The following is a 13891-nucleotide window of genomic DNA, read 5'->3' as shown; positions in this document are numbered from 1 at the left end:
TCATTAACATAGAGAGTTGTAAATAGAGAGATGTTGCTACAGCTTCAAAGAAACCAAACCTAAATATAACCCCTCCCCCTACCTTGTTAAAAAATACAAAGGACATCCTCTAATACCATTTTTTTCCTCCTTGCATAAAATTTTGCACAATGAAGGGTCACTTGACCTATGTTCCTTATATAGTTCATTTTCACATTGTTCAAAGAGCCTCCCAGTTTGCATTTCACAGGGTGCAGGTGCTTAGTTCTTCCCCACCCCCAACTTAGAACCCCAGATAGTACTCTATAGTATAGTATTTTTCCTCCCCTCCTTGCAGCTGCACTCCAGAGACCGCTTTTGTGGACCACCAGGAATTTCCTGTGATAGAATATCAGAGAGCTACTGGTGACTAGGAGGAGGTGACTTCACAGAGCAAAAGTTCCCTTTCTACAATAAACATTCTCATTGCTGCCATGGAGGAGATTTCCTATACAGACTCCACACCAATAAGCCACTTGTCATCTTGACACAAATGGCTGGAGAAGGAATGATAACCATTTGTGAGAGATTACCTTTTTTTAAAAGTGAATGTTTCTCTTCCGGGCATATTAATATTTTCACCAGAAACCAATGAAGAATGCAAATTGCCAAAAGCAATGAGTAAGGAACATAGAAACATTTTGGGAGAAGACAAACAAAGAAACCATTTCTACAGGTGGGAAAACCAACGTTGGAAGGGATCTTGGAGATTATTTAGTGCAATTCCCTCATTTTACAATTGAGGAAATTGAAGCCCAGAGAGCCAATTCCTGCATTTCACACATGAGGAAACCGAGGTCCAGACAGGCAATATCATTTGCTCCTAAGAAAATAGAGGTTGAGAGGTTAAGTGGTTTACTTAAGATCACAAAGCTAGTAAGGCTAGTAAGTAATTGAGCCAGGCAGGACTCAACCTGAGTCTTGTGATTGCCAGTAAACTATGTAGTAAGGAAATGTTGGTGAGTAATGGTAGCTAAGTAATGATGTGTCTTCTAGGTCTAGGACAGTAAGCATCCTTCAGCCTCCTCAGAGTCAAGAAAAGAGGAAAGAAGACTGCTACCCCAACAGCAACATTGTGAATTGTCATCATCATTATTAATATTATTGGGTAACATATCGCGCCCAGAAGGGAAAATAGAATGAAAGAAGGTAACAAAAGGATGATTCTTCTATTTCAGTCCTGTGATAAGAAAGACTCCTAGGGGAAAGTAGGCTTGCTCATTCATTAACCCCTGAGAAAGTGGGTGAAAGAAGGAAAGAGATTCAGTTTACAGGGAAGGATGGGAGATAGATTACTGTCAGCTGGTTAGCTTTTTAATTGTTGTTATTATTATATTTAAAGGAATCGACCAGCTGTGTGGTCATAATGAATATAAGGCTACCTTTGGAATCAGGAAGACCTAGGTTTAAGTCGGCCTCTGATGCATACGGGATGTGAGACCCTGGGCAAGTCACTTAACTGTGTTGTCATTTGTAACAGTGGAGCTTCTAAGCAACCCTTTAAGACTAGTCTAGAGGAATTTGTCTATTTCCATTTGGAGAAACTGACACACTGTAAATTCCCCAAATTAATGAAATCACAGATCAGTATAAAAATAAGAACAACAAATTTAAAGGAACTGTGACCTTGTCTGTCTAAGTATTTCATCTACAAACAAAGATCACAATCCTCATACAACTTGGCCAATGTTCTTCCAAAATCACTTTGCTAAAATTCATAATTTAGGCTAATTGATCTTTCTAGTTTGTTAAGACCTACCAAAAGTTTGTGTTCCAGTGGCATGGCTTTCATGAACCTAGGGTCATTTCCATGCTATGATGAGGCATTGGATTAGATTTTATGAGGATAATTATTATGATTCAGCATTATATTACAATGTTATTATTTAACATAATTCAAGAAACTTTAAGTACTTACCCTATTATGCCAAGCACTGTGGTAGGCACAGGGGCACATACAATGTTTGGATAAGATAAGCCCTCATGAAGTTTATATAATACAACTTTACAAGTGTCTACCTACATTTTATTACTTACATTACATATATCTCTTCACATATTGTATCTCCCTTCTGTGCAAAAAGGCTATAACTTGTGCTTTTCCTGGGCCAGGAGGAAAAAAAATTAAACTATATATTGTTGGATTATCTCATTCATGTCCAATTCTTCATGACTGCATTTCGGATTTTCTTGGTAAAGACATTGTAGTGGTTTACCATTTCCTTCTCCAGCCCATTTTACAGATGAGGGAAGTGAGGAAAGCAAGGTTAAGTGATTTGTCCAAGGTCACACAGCTAGTAAATGTCTGAGGCCAAATTTGAACTTACGTCTTCCTGTCTCCAGGCCTGGTGCTCTATCCACTGCCCCATTTACCTGCCCTAAACTATCTAGCTAGCTAACTATATGGATATTTATTTCTACATAAATATATATTTTTTTCAATACTTAGTTGAAATACTATACAAAAAATTTCTTGGGGAACTAAAACCCATATTATAGGGTACTGGCTGAAAATTATTTTGCAACAGGGTTAAGTGGCACATGGGGACAAGGCTGGCCACTATAACTGAAAAGCCACAATTTTCATCATCAGTCTAAGCTGATATGGCCAACAGCAGTAAAGTGGAAGGTATTCCCTTTTCCCAGCTCTATTAACTGAGAGTAAAACTAAGAACACCCATGGCAAAAAATACTTATACTCCCATTACCACATGTCCTTTTTCTTTATCCATAAAGTTACACAAAGAACATGCTGCTGGAACACACCTCCATGATTGCTATTTTTGTCCTATTCTGCATGAATCAGACCCTTGTGAACTGGACCTTAGAAGTAGACTGAAAAAAAATGTCTGGCCTATCCTGTATCAAAACATAAAGGCAGCAATATGCAGATACTTGCTAACAGCAAGACCCTAGACAAATCATTTAACTTCTCAAAGACTCCATTCAGGAAAATGAGTTTAATAATAGCTACATGGCCAGAATCGCAGAGTTATTCAGAGGAAGATTGCCAAAATTTAGAGTGCTGCATAAATGAATTATTATGTGAGGTTTTGAATTTTTTAAAAATATTTTGATAACTATATTTCATTTTAATTATTTTGTAATACTATGTAGGTGTCCCAGAAGTCTTAGTACAGCTTTAAACTTGCAAGCTTAAGGCTAAGAATTCCTACTATATTCTTCTCAGCAACACAATGATCCAAGACAATTCCAAAAAATTTGGAATGGAAAATGCTATCCACATCCAGAGAAAGAACTATGGAGTCTGAATGCAAATAGAAGCACACTATTTTCACTTTTTGTTTTTTCTTTCTTGTTTTTCCCTTTTGTTCTGACTCTTCCACATGACTAATGTGGAAATATGTTTAACATGATTGTACATATGTAACCTATGTCAGATTGCTTGCTGTCTTGGGGAGGGGGGAGGGAGGGAGAAAGATTTGGAACTCAAAATCTTACAAAAATAAATGTTGAAAACTATCTTTATGTGTAATTGGAAAAAATACTATTAAGTTAAAGAATTCCTGCTATAATGATTAGAAACATCTTAGTCAGGTCAGTGCCTTGAATTGCTGCTAATGGTTTACTAAAGTGAGATGATTCTTAGGGTACAACCTATTTTCCTCCAATAAAATCACTGATATTCCAGAATACTAACTAGCACTGGACAAACAGGAATTTGCTTCAGAGTACTAACATTGCAGAGGATGGAGCACACTTTCTCCTCACTGAGACTACCATGCCTAAGTCTTGTCAGTGGTCCCACCACCAACCTGCCCAGGATGGCCAGCATGATTTCAAGTACAATTGAACATGAAAGAGGGTAGTTTAGTCCTTGCTCCACAGGGGTTGGGAGGTAGAGTGGGAAATGTGGGGCTCAGGAGGGGAGGGTGCAACTAATCTCAGTGTCTTGTTGCCATCATGCCCTCCCCCAAAGTCACATTTACCCTCCATCCCTTGGGGACAAGAACCTAGAGCATCTGCACTCATACTCAGTCTGTTCCCTATACCACCACCAACTGAAAACATTCCTAGTTATGTTTCTGGAATATACAAAACCATTACAGAGATTAATCTTGTTTGGGTTAGGTTTCACAGTGCTAATCTCTCCATTCATTCATTCAAGGACAATCCTCCAAGTTGTTAAGCTGTCAGTCAATAATCTCTTATTAAGTGCCTACTGTGTGTGAGACACTATGCTAAATTCTGTTGTTATTTTTTGTCCTTTCTCACAGAGGACCAATGACATCATAAGTTTTAGGGATACAAAGAAATTGGGGTGGGGGGGAGTCTGAGCTCTTAAGGAGTTTGTTGTCCAATAAAAGAGCTGACATTAAAATAACCATGTAAGAACAAGATATATGTGAGGATAATCAGGGATAATCTCAGAGAGAAGAGGAAGACTAAGGAAGACTGAAAAATTCTTCCTGCAGAAGAAGGGTCTTTAGCTAAGACTTGAAATAAGCCAATGAAGCCAGGAGGTAAAGATGAAAGGCATTCTAGACTTGGGGACAGCCAGTGGAAAATGCTCGAAGTCTGGTAGGAAGAGTAGCGTTCAGTATTACTGGATTGTACAATACCTGGAGAGGAATAAAGTATAAAAAGACTAGAAAAGTAGGAATGGCTCAGGTTACAGACGGAGAACAAATGTTTATTAAGCACCTACTGTGTACCAAGGCACATGCTAAGTGCTTTACAAATATCATGCCATTTGATCCTTACAATAGCCCTGTGAGGTAAATGCTGTTATTATCCCTATTTTATGTTTGAGGAAATTTAGGCAAAAAAGATTAAGCAACTTGCTCAGGGTCACACAGATGGTGTCTGAGGCAAGATTTGAATTTAGGTCTTCCTGACTCTAGCAGTGCTCTATCCACTGCACCACCTAACTGCTTCTGAAGGGCTTTAAAAGCTGGAGGATTTTATGTTTGATCCTAGAAGTAATAGGGATCTACTGGAGTTTATTGAATGTGGAAGCTCATATGATAGGAAGATTATTTTTTTAATTTTATTTTTAATTTATGAAATAAAACAAGCATTTTGATAACAGTATAATTTTTTTTAAATGATTGCTCATGAAACTTCAAATCTATTGTATACAACTCACTATACCTTTTAAATATATAATAAAGTTATCATGTAAATTTATTTTTTTCCTTTTTTCTTCCCTGTCTCCCACCCTAGAGATGGCTACGATTAGACACAAATATGTATGTATATATATAAAATCATTCTATACATACTTCTATTTATCAGTTCTTTCTCTGGGTGCAGATAGCATCTTCCTTCATATGTTCTTTGTAGTTAATTTGGGTATTTGTAATAGTCAAAATTACTTACTCGCTTAGAGCTGTTCTTAAAAAATATTGCTGTTACTGTATGCAATGTTTCTCTTGGTTCTGCTCATTTCACTCTTTATTATTTCATGCAAGTCTATCCATGTTTTTCTAAGATCATCAAACTCATCATTTCTTATAGCATGGTAGTATTCCTTCACAATCATATACCACAACTTGTTCAGCCATTCCCAAATTGAAGGGCATCCCTGAAATTTCTAGTTCTTTGCCATCACAAAGAGAGCTGCTATAAATATTTTAGAACATACAGGTTTCTTTTCCTTTGACAGCTGAGTGGAAGATGAATTGGAATGGTGGTGGGGGAGGCCTTGTGGCAAGGAGATCCATCAGCAGGCTATTGCAAGAGTCCAAGAGAAAGGTGATGAAGGCCTCATAAGGGTGGTGGCAATGTCACAGAAGAGAAGAGGATAGATATGAGAAAGATTTCTCTAACTTACTTCTACTCCATTCCAAGACAGCACTCTGTCTTTAAGCTCCTTGAAGAAGGGCTTTTTCTTTTAGGTTCTCAACTAGGAACCATGCCTTTTACTTCAGAATGAACTGTATCCTGATAGCTTAGATAGCATTAATACTTGCTTGATGGGGCTCACAGACATCCCCAATTCTTTCTTCTAGGTACCCCTGTTAGCCAGCCATTTCATCCTCAGACTGACCCTTCACTTCTCACATTGTATAACTATTTCTCTGACTCCTCCTGACTTCCTGCTCCTTTCTCTTATTATTCACTATTTTCTCCTTCCTGAGAGGCCTAGGTTCAACCTTGACTTTTATCCATTGTTTAGTTTCCTCTTAGTCAGTTTTCTGACCAAAGGCTCAACCATTAGAAATTAACATTTACAAACACAGAATAGTCACTTAGGTGTAATGTATAGGCAGTGACCTCTTGTCTATAGAATATCCAGGAAGGACATTTACAATGGGGCAGGACAGAGAGGCAGTGATCATAGTGAAAAAATCTTCTGGATTAGGAATTAGAAGGCTTGACTCTATGCCTCTATCATTGATTAGCTATGTGACCTGAGATAAATCACTGAAACTCTCTGGGATTTAAGTTTCTTCATCTTTAGAAAAGAGAAATGACCCTTAATATCTGTTCAATTCTAACTTTCTATGACTGGTCATGGAGTACCTTTTCATCAATCTATGAACAAATCAATTATTAAATAACTCAATGCAAAGCATTGTGCTGGGTACTCTAGAAAAAGCAAATTTTAATAAGACATTGTCCCTGTGTTCATGAAGCTTACCATCTATTAGGGTGGATACCTATTTTAATACTAGAAGCGTCCCTCACATATGGGCTCTCAATACCTATTCCAGGTTCAACGCGTACTATGGGTCATCATTCATTCAAATTTACAGCTCACCAGCCCAGCCAAAATCTATGCTTTTACTAGACCAGCCAGAGGACACAATAATTCAAAGCAAAGAACGTCTACTCAAACCACAAGGCAAACTAAATGGCAAAAAAGATTTTCTATACGCATATGGAGTAATACTTCCTCCCATAGTTTACTCTTGTGGGGTAGGTGACACACAGCAAATACACATAGCCAGAGGATACTGTGAAGTGGCACACACATAGAGAACATATGTGACCAGAGAATGTGTATGAAGGAGACCATACATAAGGGACATCTATGGCTATAGAGAGGGTAAAGATAAAGTAATGTCATCACGTTGACCTCTGGGGAAATCAGCAATTGAGCTGCTACTCTCTGTTGCTGTCTGCAGCTCTTCATCTATAGCTTCTTCCACAGAGAGGAAGATATCTTCAGCTTCATAGCCCGAAGGGCTGTCTTTAACCCTTTTGTGATGCACACCCTAGCCAGTCCCATCTATTTTCTGCTACCACTCAAGAATTTCCTCAGTCTGAAATATAGCAGGGTTATAGAAACAATAGCTAAGGAAGCAAGGAAAATGTTGTCATGTGAGAATTTGTGAGAAGCCAGACAAAATGATGAAAAATACACTAACTGAAGATGACTGCTATTATTAAGCTGGCTGAACAGGTGTTTTCTAGATTGATTCTCCAAAGAGTTAGAATTCTCTTCTAGTCTTCCCTGAAGTGATACCACCTTTGGGGCAGAGGTTTTTGGCTTATTACTAGCAGATCTTTCAGACAATGAAAAGAAGCTTGTTTCTGGAATTAGGGAATGAAGAATAGACATTTCAGTGCTTTACCCATAATGGATTAGTTGTCATTCTGAGGTCATTTTAATTGGTTGTTTGGCAAGAAAGGTGGCCCTAATTGTAACAGACCCAGACAGATTGGAGACGAGTCATGTCAACATTATGTCATGTCAACCTATGATTTCATGGAGATGGGATTGGGGATGCATAATAATAGTAATGGTAGTAGTAGCTAATGTTTTCAAAGTGCTTTTACATTTTCAAAGCCTATATGGCAATACAGTAAGATTAGTCTCTTGATAACTGGGGAAACAAATGTAATTTTATTACATTTATTTCACATTGCTCCTCTTTACCACTTCATGCACTGTGTCCAGTGAAGTTGGACTAACACTTTTGCTAAATTTTGACATTCAGGCTATCCTCCATGTCTATTACAACAATATACAGTGCAACAAATGACAAGGCAGCTTGAGTTTTATCCCGAATCTGTGAACAGAATCAATTTCCATCTTTGTGAGTAGTAAAAGAATAATAGTGGCCAACCGCTCTCTGCTTTACTCTATTATCTTCAAGAAGGAAAATATTCTAGGATAATATCCATCTATTACAGTCAGGTATTTGAAATCTAGGGGTATGATTCCTAGGCGGTTTAAGATAAAAGTGACCTTTTGTGGTCTCTCAGCTATTTTGTACTCTGCCTAGCTCTCCAAGGCATGATGGTGCCAGAAGGGAAGTAATTCTGCCTCAACCCTGCAGGCTAACAGTTCATTTAATCTTGGTCAGTTTAGTTTCTCCTCTCACCATATATACTTATTACACAAAACAATGACAGTTGCAAGCAACCATAATTATCAAGGCAAGAAAGTAAAACAGTAATTGGGAAAGGCATACAGATTGGTTTGTGTGGTAGAACATACAAGTGTTATAGGGATTCTGCAACCCAGGAACTAGATAAAATCTTAGCCTAAGTGGGGAGAAAATGATCACACCCAGTGAGGCCAGTCTTAGCGGTCTCTGGGGTTCAAGTGCTAGGAATTCAGGGACAAACTGAGATGCAAACTTTTCCCTGCAAGGCTGTGGCTAGGGTTCACCATTCAGAGTTCACACCCTTCCTTTTCTTACCATGGCTCCCTCTCCCTCTGCTTCTAAAAACAGCTAGATGATGTAGTAAATAGCAGGTCGAGCCTAAAGTCTGGAAGACCTGAGTTCAAATCTAGCCTCAACCCTGGGTAAGTTACTCAGTTTCCTCAACTGTAAAGCGAGGATAATAATAACACCTACCTTATCTACTTGTTGTAAGTATTAAATGAGATAATAATTATAAATATTATTTCATTTAGCTTCTTATAAAGTCACGATAGCAGCTTAGCACAGTGCCTGGCACATAGTAGGTGCTATATAAATGCTTATTCCCTTCCCCTCTTCCAGAGGTCTCTCAGTCAATTAGAGACACATCCCCCTACTATACCAAGTATTACAAAGCTGTCCTTTAGGAGAGTGCTGAGTCCACTTGGGGTCAGAGGGCAATACCTAGAGTGTATTCTTCTTATCTTTGCCTCCCAGAACCCTGCTCTTCCTTCAATGCTCAGGTCAGCTGCTACCTCCTCCATAAAACCTTCTCTGAACACCCCAGATGAAATTGTTCTCTCTTCCCTAAAATTTTCCTATGGCTTTTTGTCTGGATTTCTCCTTTGCAGAATCAGTCTCTATCTTGGGAGCTCTTTGATGACAGATACTGTGTCATCTTTTCCTTTGTATCCTTGCTGCCTTGCAAATTGCAAATAGTAGACAATAAGTATCTGTACAACTAGCACAAAGAGGGTTTAAACCGATTAGTAATGTTGACCAAAAGGTTTCCTTCTTCTCATCACTTGGATATTTATTTTAAGATTTTAGGGCCGGGGGACATAGATCAGTGAGAAAGTTAAATAGACCCAAAATTCTCAATTGAATTATAGCCAATAAACTAAATGCAAGTAAGATGCTAAAGCAAAACCCCACCAGTATCAATATCCATACAGACCATCATCAGGGACACTTAGAAAGTGGTCAGAAGAGCACTGAACTTGGAGTCAGAAAAGCCTGGATTCAAATCCCACTGTGGGCATGTACTTGTATTACCATGGGCAAGTCACTTGAACTTTCTACAACTCATTTTCCTCATGTGTGGGTTGGACTAATTTTACTTATGAAGGGGTTGGACTCAAGGGCCCTTCCAGCTCTAAATCTATGGTCTGATAATCTTTATATGTAAAATGGAAATCAAACCCATCTCAAAGGGATATTGGGGAATCGTGAAGTTTTGAGTATAAATACTTTGGCCATTTTAAGGTATTACAGTATATAAATATACAGTGTTGTCACTATTAAGTCTGGAAATGAAGTTTATTATGGAGGTGATAGACTATGCAGCTAACTATTATGATGAGCCTTTGCAGCCTTCGAGTGGTCCTTAGTTTAAGAAGTAAAGCTCATTAATGTTGCACAGAGTGATGTGCAACTCAGAAAATGTCCAAGTTGAGTGAGAAATATGGATAAAATAAATAGGATCACCAAGATTACTTCACTTGAGACAAGATCAAATGAACTATTGGACTACTCAGTTCTTATTGATCATGCAGCGTAGCTCTTTTGCAATAAAGGGAGTTCTCAAAGCAGAAAAGATCCATGGAGAAGAGAGAGGCATCTGATTTTAAAAAAAGGTTGTAAACACAAGAGATGACTTTATCACAAGCTGCTAAATTATACCAGTAAATGTCTGCATCATTTTTGCAATCGATTTTTAGTTCATTCGCATCCAACTCTTCATGACCCCATTTGGGGTTTTTTTGGCAAAGATACTGGAGTGGTTTGTCATTTCCTTCTCCAGTTCATTTTACAGATGAGGAACCTGAGGCAAACAGTGTCACACAGCTAGTAAGTGTCTGAGGCTAGATTTGAGCTTAGGAAGAATGAGTCTTTCTGACTCCAGGCCTGGCACTCTATCTACTGCACCACGTAGCTGCCCACTGCAATAGATTAACTTCCTTTAAAAGTTTGTTAGCAATGTCCTAAGTGTAATTCACTATTTAAAGGAAGTTAAGCTATTCCTATGCAAAACTAAAAATCTTTTTTATAAATATGAGTAATTATCTCTCAATCCAATTACTTTATAAGCTTGAAAGTTTGTGTCTTGATTTGTGACTATAACAAAACATGTTCAGAAAAGACAAGTCAAAGTGCCAACCATTGCATAAACTGTTCTCATTCAAATGTAGCATTTAAGATTCTCTGGAAAGAAGGTGCCAAATGGAGGTCAGATATAGGTGGCTGTTTTCCCCCCAGGTTTGTAGGTACCAAAGGCAGTGAAATCCACTCTCTCCCCAGTGTATGTAAATGTATTTCTCATTCGGGACAAGTTCTACATTTTTCTCCATTTTTCACACTTCAGAGCTTTAAATCTACCTCCTTTATTGTATACCATGCTCAGCCAGAAACCAGTTCAATTGAATTTCACTTTCTGTTGTTACAAGACTTGGAACACTACATTCTATTTCTGACCATGACATCTTAATACGCCTGATTCTCACTGTGAGAGCTGTATTTCACCACACAGTGAGAGAAAGAAAAAGTTCCAGGCCATGGTTTTTCTCACTCTGGATTAGCCTGTCGAATAGAGAGTGAGAACAAAGATTGGCATATCCTCTTCCAGTTCATACACATTTCCCCCTTGATAATTAAGAGGTAAAAGGTAGCTATGTGTCACTTAGCCAGGTCTAGATATTTCTCTGATAGTAAAAGCTTTACTCCACTCTTGTTTTAGGAGAAAGTGAGTCATCTTAACTACTAAACTCAACCTGTTCCTTTTTCACCTCATATATTTTCCGTAGTACACAATGTTTTTCAGGAATATATTATTTTCTTTCTGGAGTAGTCTTCAGGACAGCTTAACCTTCTGAAATCTTGTTGTGGCATTTAAGTAAGTTCACTTGTTGTGTGGCCCCAGTTTGTTCATTCTACTTGGTTTTATCTACAAAATGGAAAAAACTTTCCCTTTCATCACCCCATAACCACCTCCTGTAGCCCTCCTACTGCCTCCTGCCAAAGCCCTCTCTACTCTTTCCAATCCCAAAGAGTACCAATACATCTATAGTTGTAATTGATAGGTGATTTCAGGATACAGGAAGGGAATAGGGAAGAATGCCAGGAAGGAATCTTCTTAGTTCTTTAACTATAAGCCATACCCCCAACTGATTAAAAGCCTTGGAATCCTTGAAAATAAAGTTGCTAATAATTAGAGTAGTACCATGTTTATATAAGAAAGAAACCTTAGAGATCCAATCCCCTCATTTTATAAATGAGGAAACTGAGGCCAAGAGAGGTTAAGTGACTTACCCAAGGTCACATAGGTAAGTCAATGACAAAACTAGGATTTAAATCCATGTCGTCTGTCTTTAAGTCTAATTCTTTTTCTACTGTACCACATGTACTAGTAGAGTCTTGCATAGTTTTCCATTAATTCTAGCAGTTTTTTGGTTTGGCTTTCATAATGTCTTGACTACAGTCATATCCATGACAGGTAAATGTTACTAAAGTTAAAAAACATTTTCATAAGGCTGAAGGTCTTCTACAATAGTTGAATTCTTTTAAACTGAGCTCTTAACTACATCCTCAGTCATCCTTTCCCACCTTATATGTATTTAGTATTTTGCTTTAATTTTGAAAAGACCATAAGGAAAAAGAGCAGTGGTGAATTATAAAGATAAACAGAAGAGAACAGAAGAAGTTCAGAAGGAGAAACAGACAGTAAGAGTAGGGTTGTTTGAACCTACTGTGTTACATTTGAAATGTACAAACAACAACAAAAGACCAAACTGTCCAGAGTAGAGATTGATGGATTCACATATAGCCCTCTTCTTATGTTCTTCTTTGTATGGAAAAATGTTTGTGTTAGTCAATTTCATAATTGTTAAAGTGGGGGGGTGGTGGCGGGCAGAACATCTGAGTCCATAAGACTTGAACTAGCTCAGAATTTGAAGATGTAAGGAATTCATCTTTCTATAATGCTTGGAGCCCGGAGAGATTCTTGCCCACTGGGAGAGTTTCTTTGGACTACATATTCCAGAAAGCTGTGCATGAGCTCTATTGTGTGGATTGTGATTGGGTAAATGTCCTTGTACCATACATATAGGTTTTTTCCTCCAAACCATTATTTATTTATTTTTAAAATTAATTTTTAAAAATTTTGAGTTCCAAATCCTCTCCTTCCTTGCAGATATTTCCTTACCCATTGAGAAGACAAGCGATATTTATAGCCATTATACAAGCATGCATATGGTTTTAAAATAGGACAAGAGTCTCAGAGAAAAGTAACATTTTGGGTTGTAGCAGCCCTCAGAGCACCAAAAAACTAGCCAGCCCTTTTAAGCCAATGCAAAGATTAGGCTTCTGGACTTTAATGGGAAAAACTAATCATATTTGAGTTTTTATCACTAAGATTTCCTTAGAGATGTCATTGGTATCACCACCATGGTGGACAAGGTAATGTTATGCTGCTAGGACCAGACCTGACAAAGACCCAGGGATACGAGTACTGATTGGGACTAATTCTAGCTTGCCAAAATAATGACAGTCTATTACAGGTAGCAATCTGGTTCTCAATACCTTAGCACTCTGACAATATATGCCTCCTGTGCAGAAGATTATAGGAAAGTAGGGGCCAGTGGTAACAATCAGTCAAAGGAACACTGAATCATTAACCTTAAAAGTAGACCTAGAGAAATGTGTCTTTGGACAGTGCCTGGGGAATGAAAAGATTATCTGAAGAAGAAACTCAGTGTGGGAGCGAGCATGTTTGGGGTGTGAGGTATGCCCAAGAAGCAGTGTGTATCATTCACCTCAATAATTTCTGACCTTTTCAAGAGTGTTCTCAGAAGACTATTCTTCCTTGTGATGTTTGACCTTAGGAATCACTTAAGAAAATGGCTAGTCTATGGGGGCATGGCCCTCAGGGACTCAAGCAAGCTTCCTTCTAGAGAGCACTTCACTGATGAGTAAGTGCCAAAAATTGGAATAATACAATGGAGTACTTCATCAGACCAGACCATAATTCATTCAACATGAGGTAGAACAAAGCACTTGGTACTCCCTGAGACCTATTGCCCTCTGGCCATGAAAGCATTACAGGATAATTTTATTCACTTGAACCCAGAAAGACCCCTAGCTTTCTTGACGGTTCAAGCTCTCCTTCCTCCATGAGTCATCTTTCCCAATCCTTCCAGCTATTACTCTTCTCTATGATGCCCCTTACTTTGCATATTGTATATGTATATCATACATATATGCATATATAAAATTTTACTTATCAATCTATATGTCACCTCCCCCTGTCCCAAATA

The sequence above is a fragment of the Trichosurus vulpecula genome, chromosome 1, assembly GCF_011100635.1.
Source record: "Trichosurus vulpecula isolate mTriVul1 chromosome 1, mTriVul1.pri, whole genome shotgun sequence".
Classification (NCBI taxonomy): Eukaryota; Metazoa; Chordata; class Mammalia; order Diprotodontia; family Phalangeridae; genus Trichosurus; species Trichosurus vulpecula.
Note: the sequence above shows the minus strand (reverse complement) of the source record.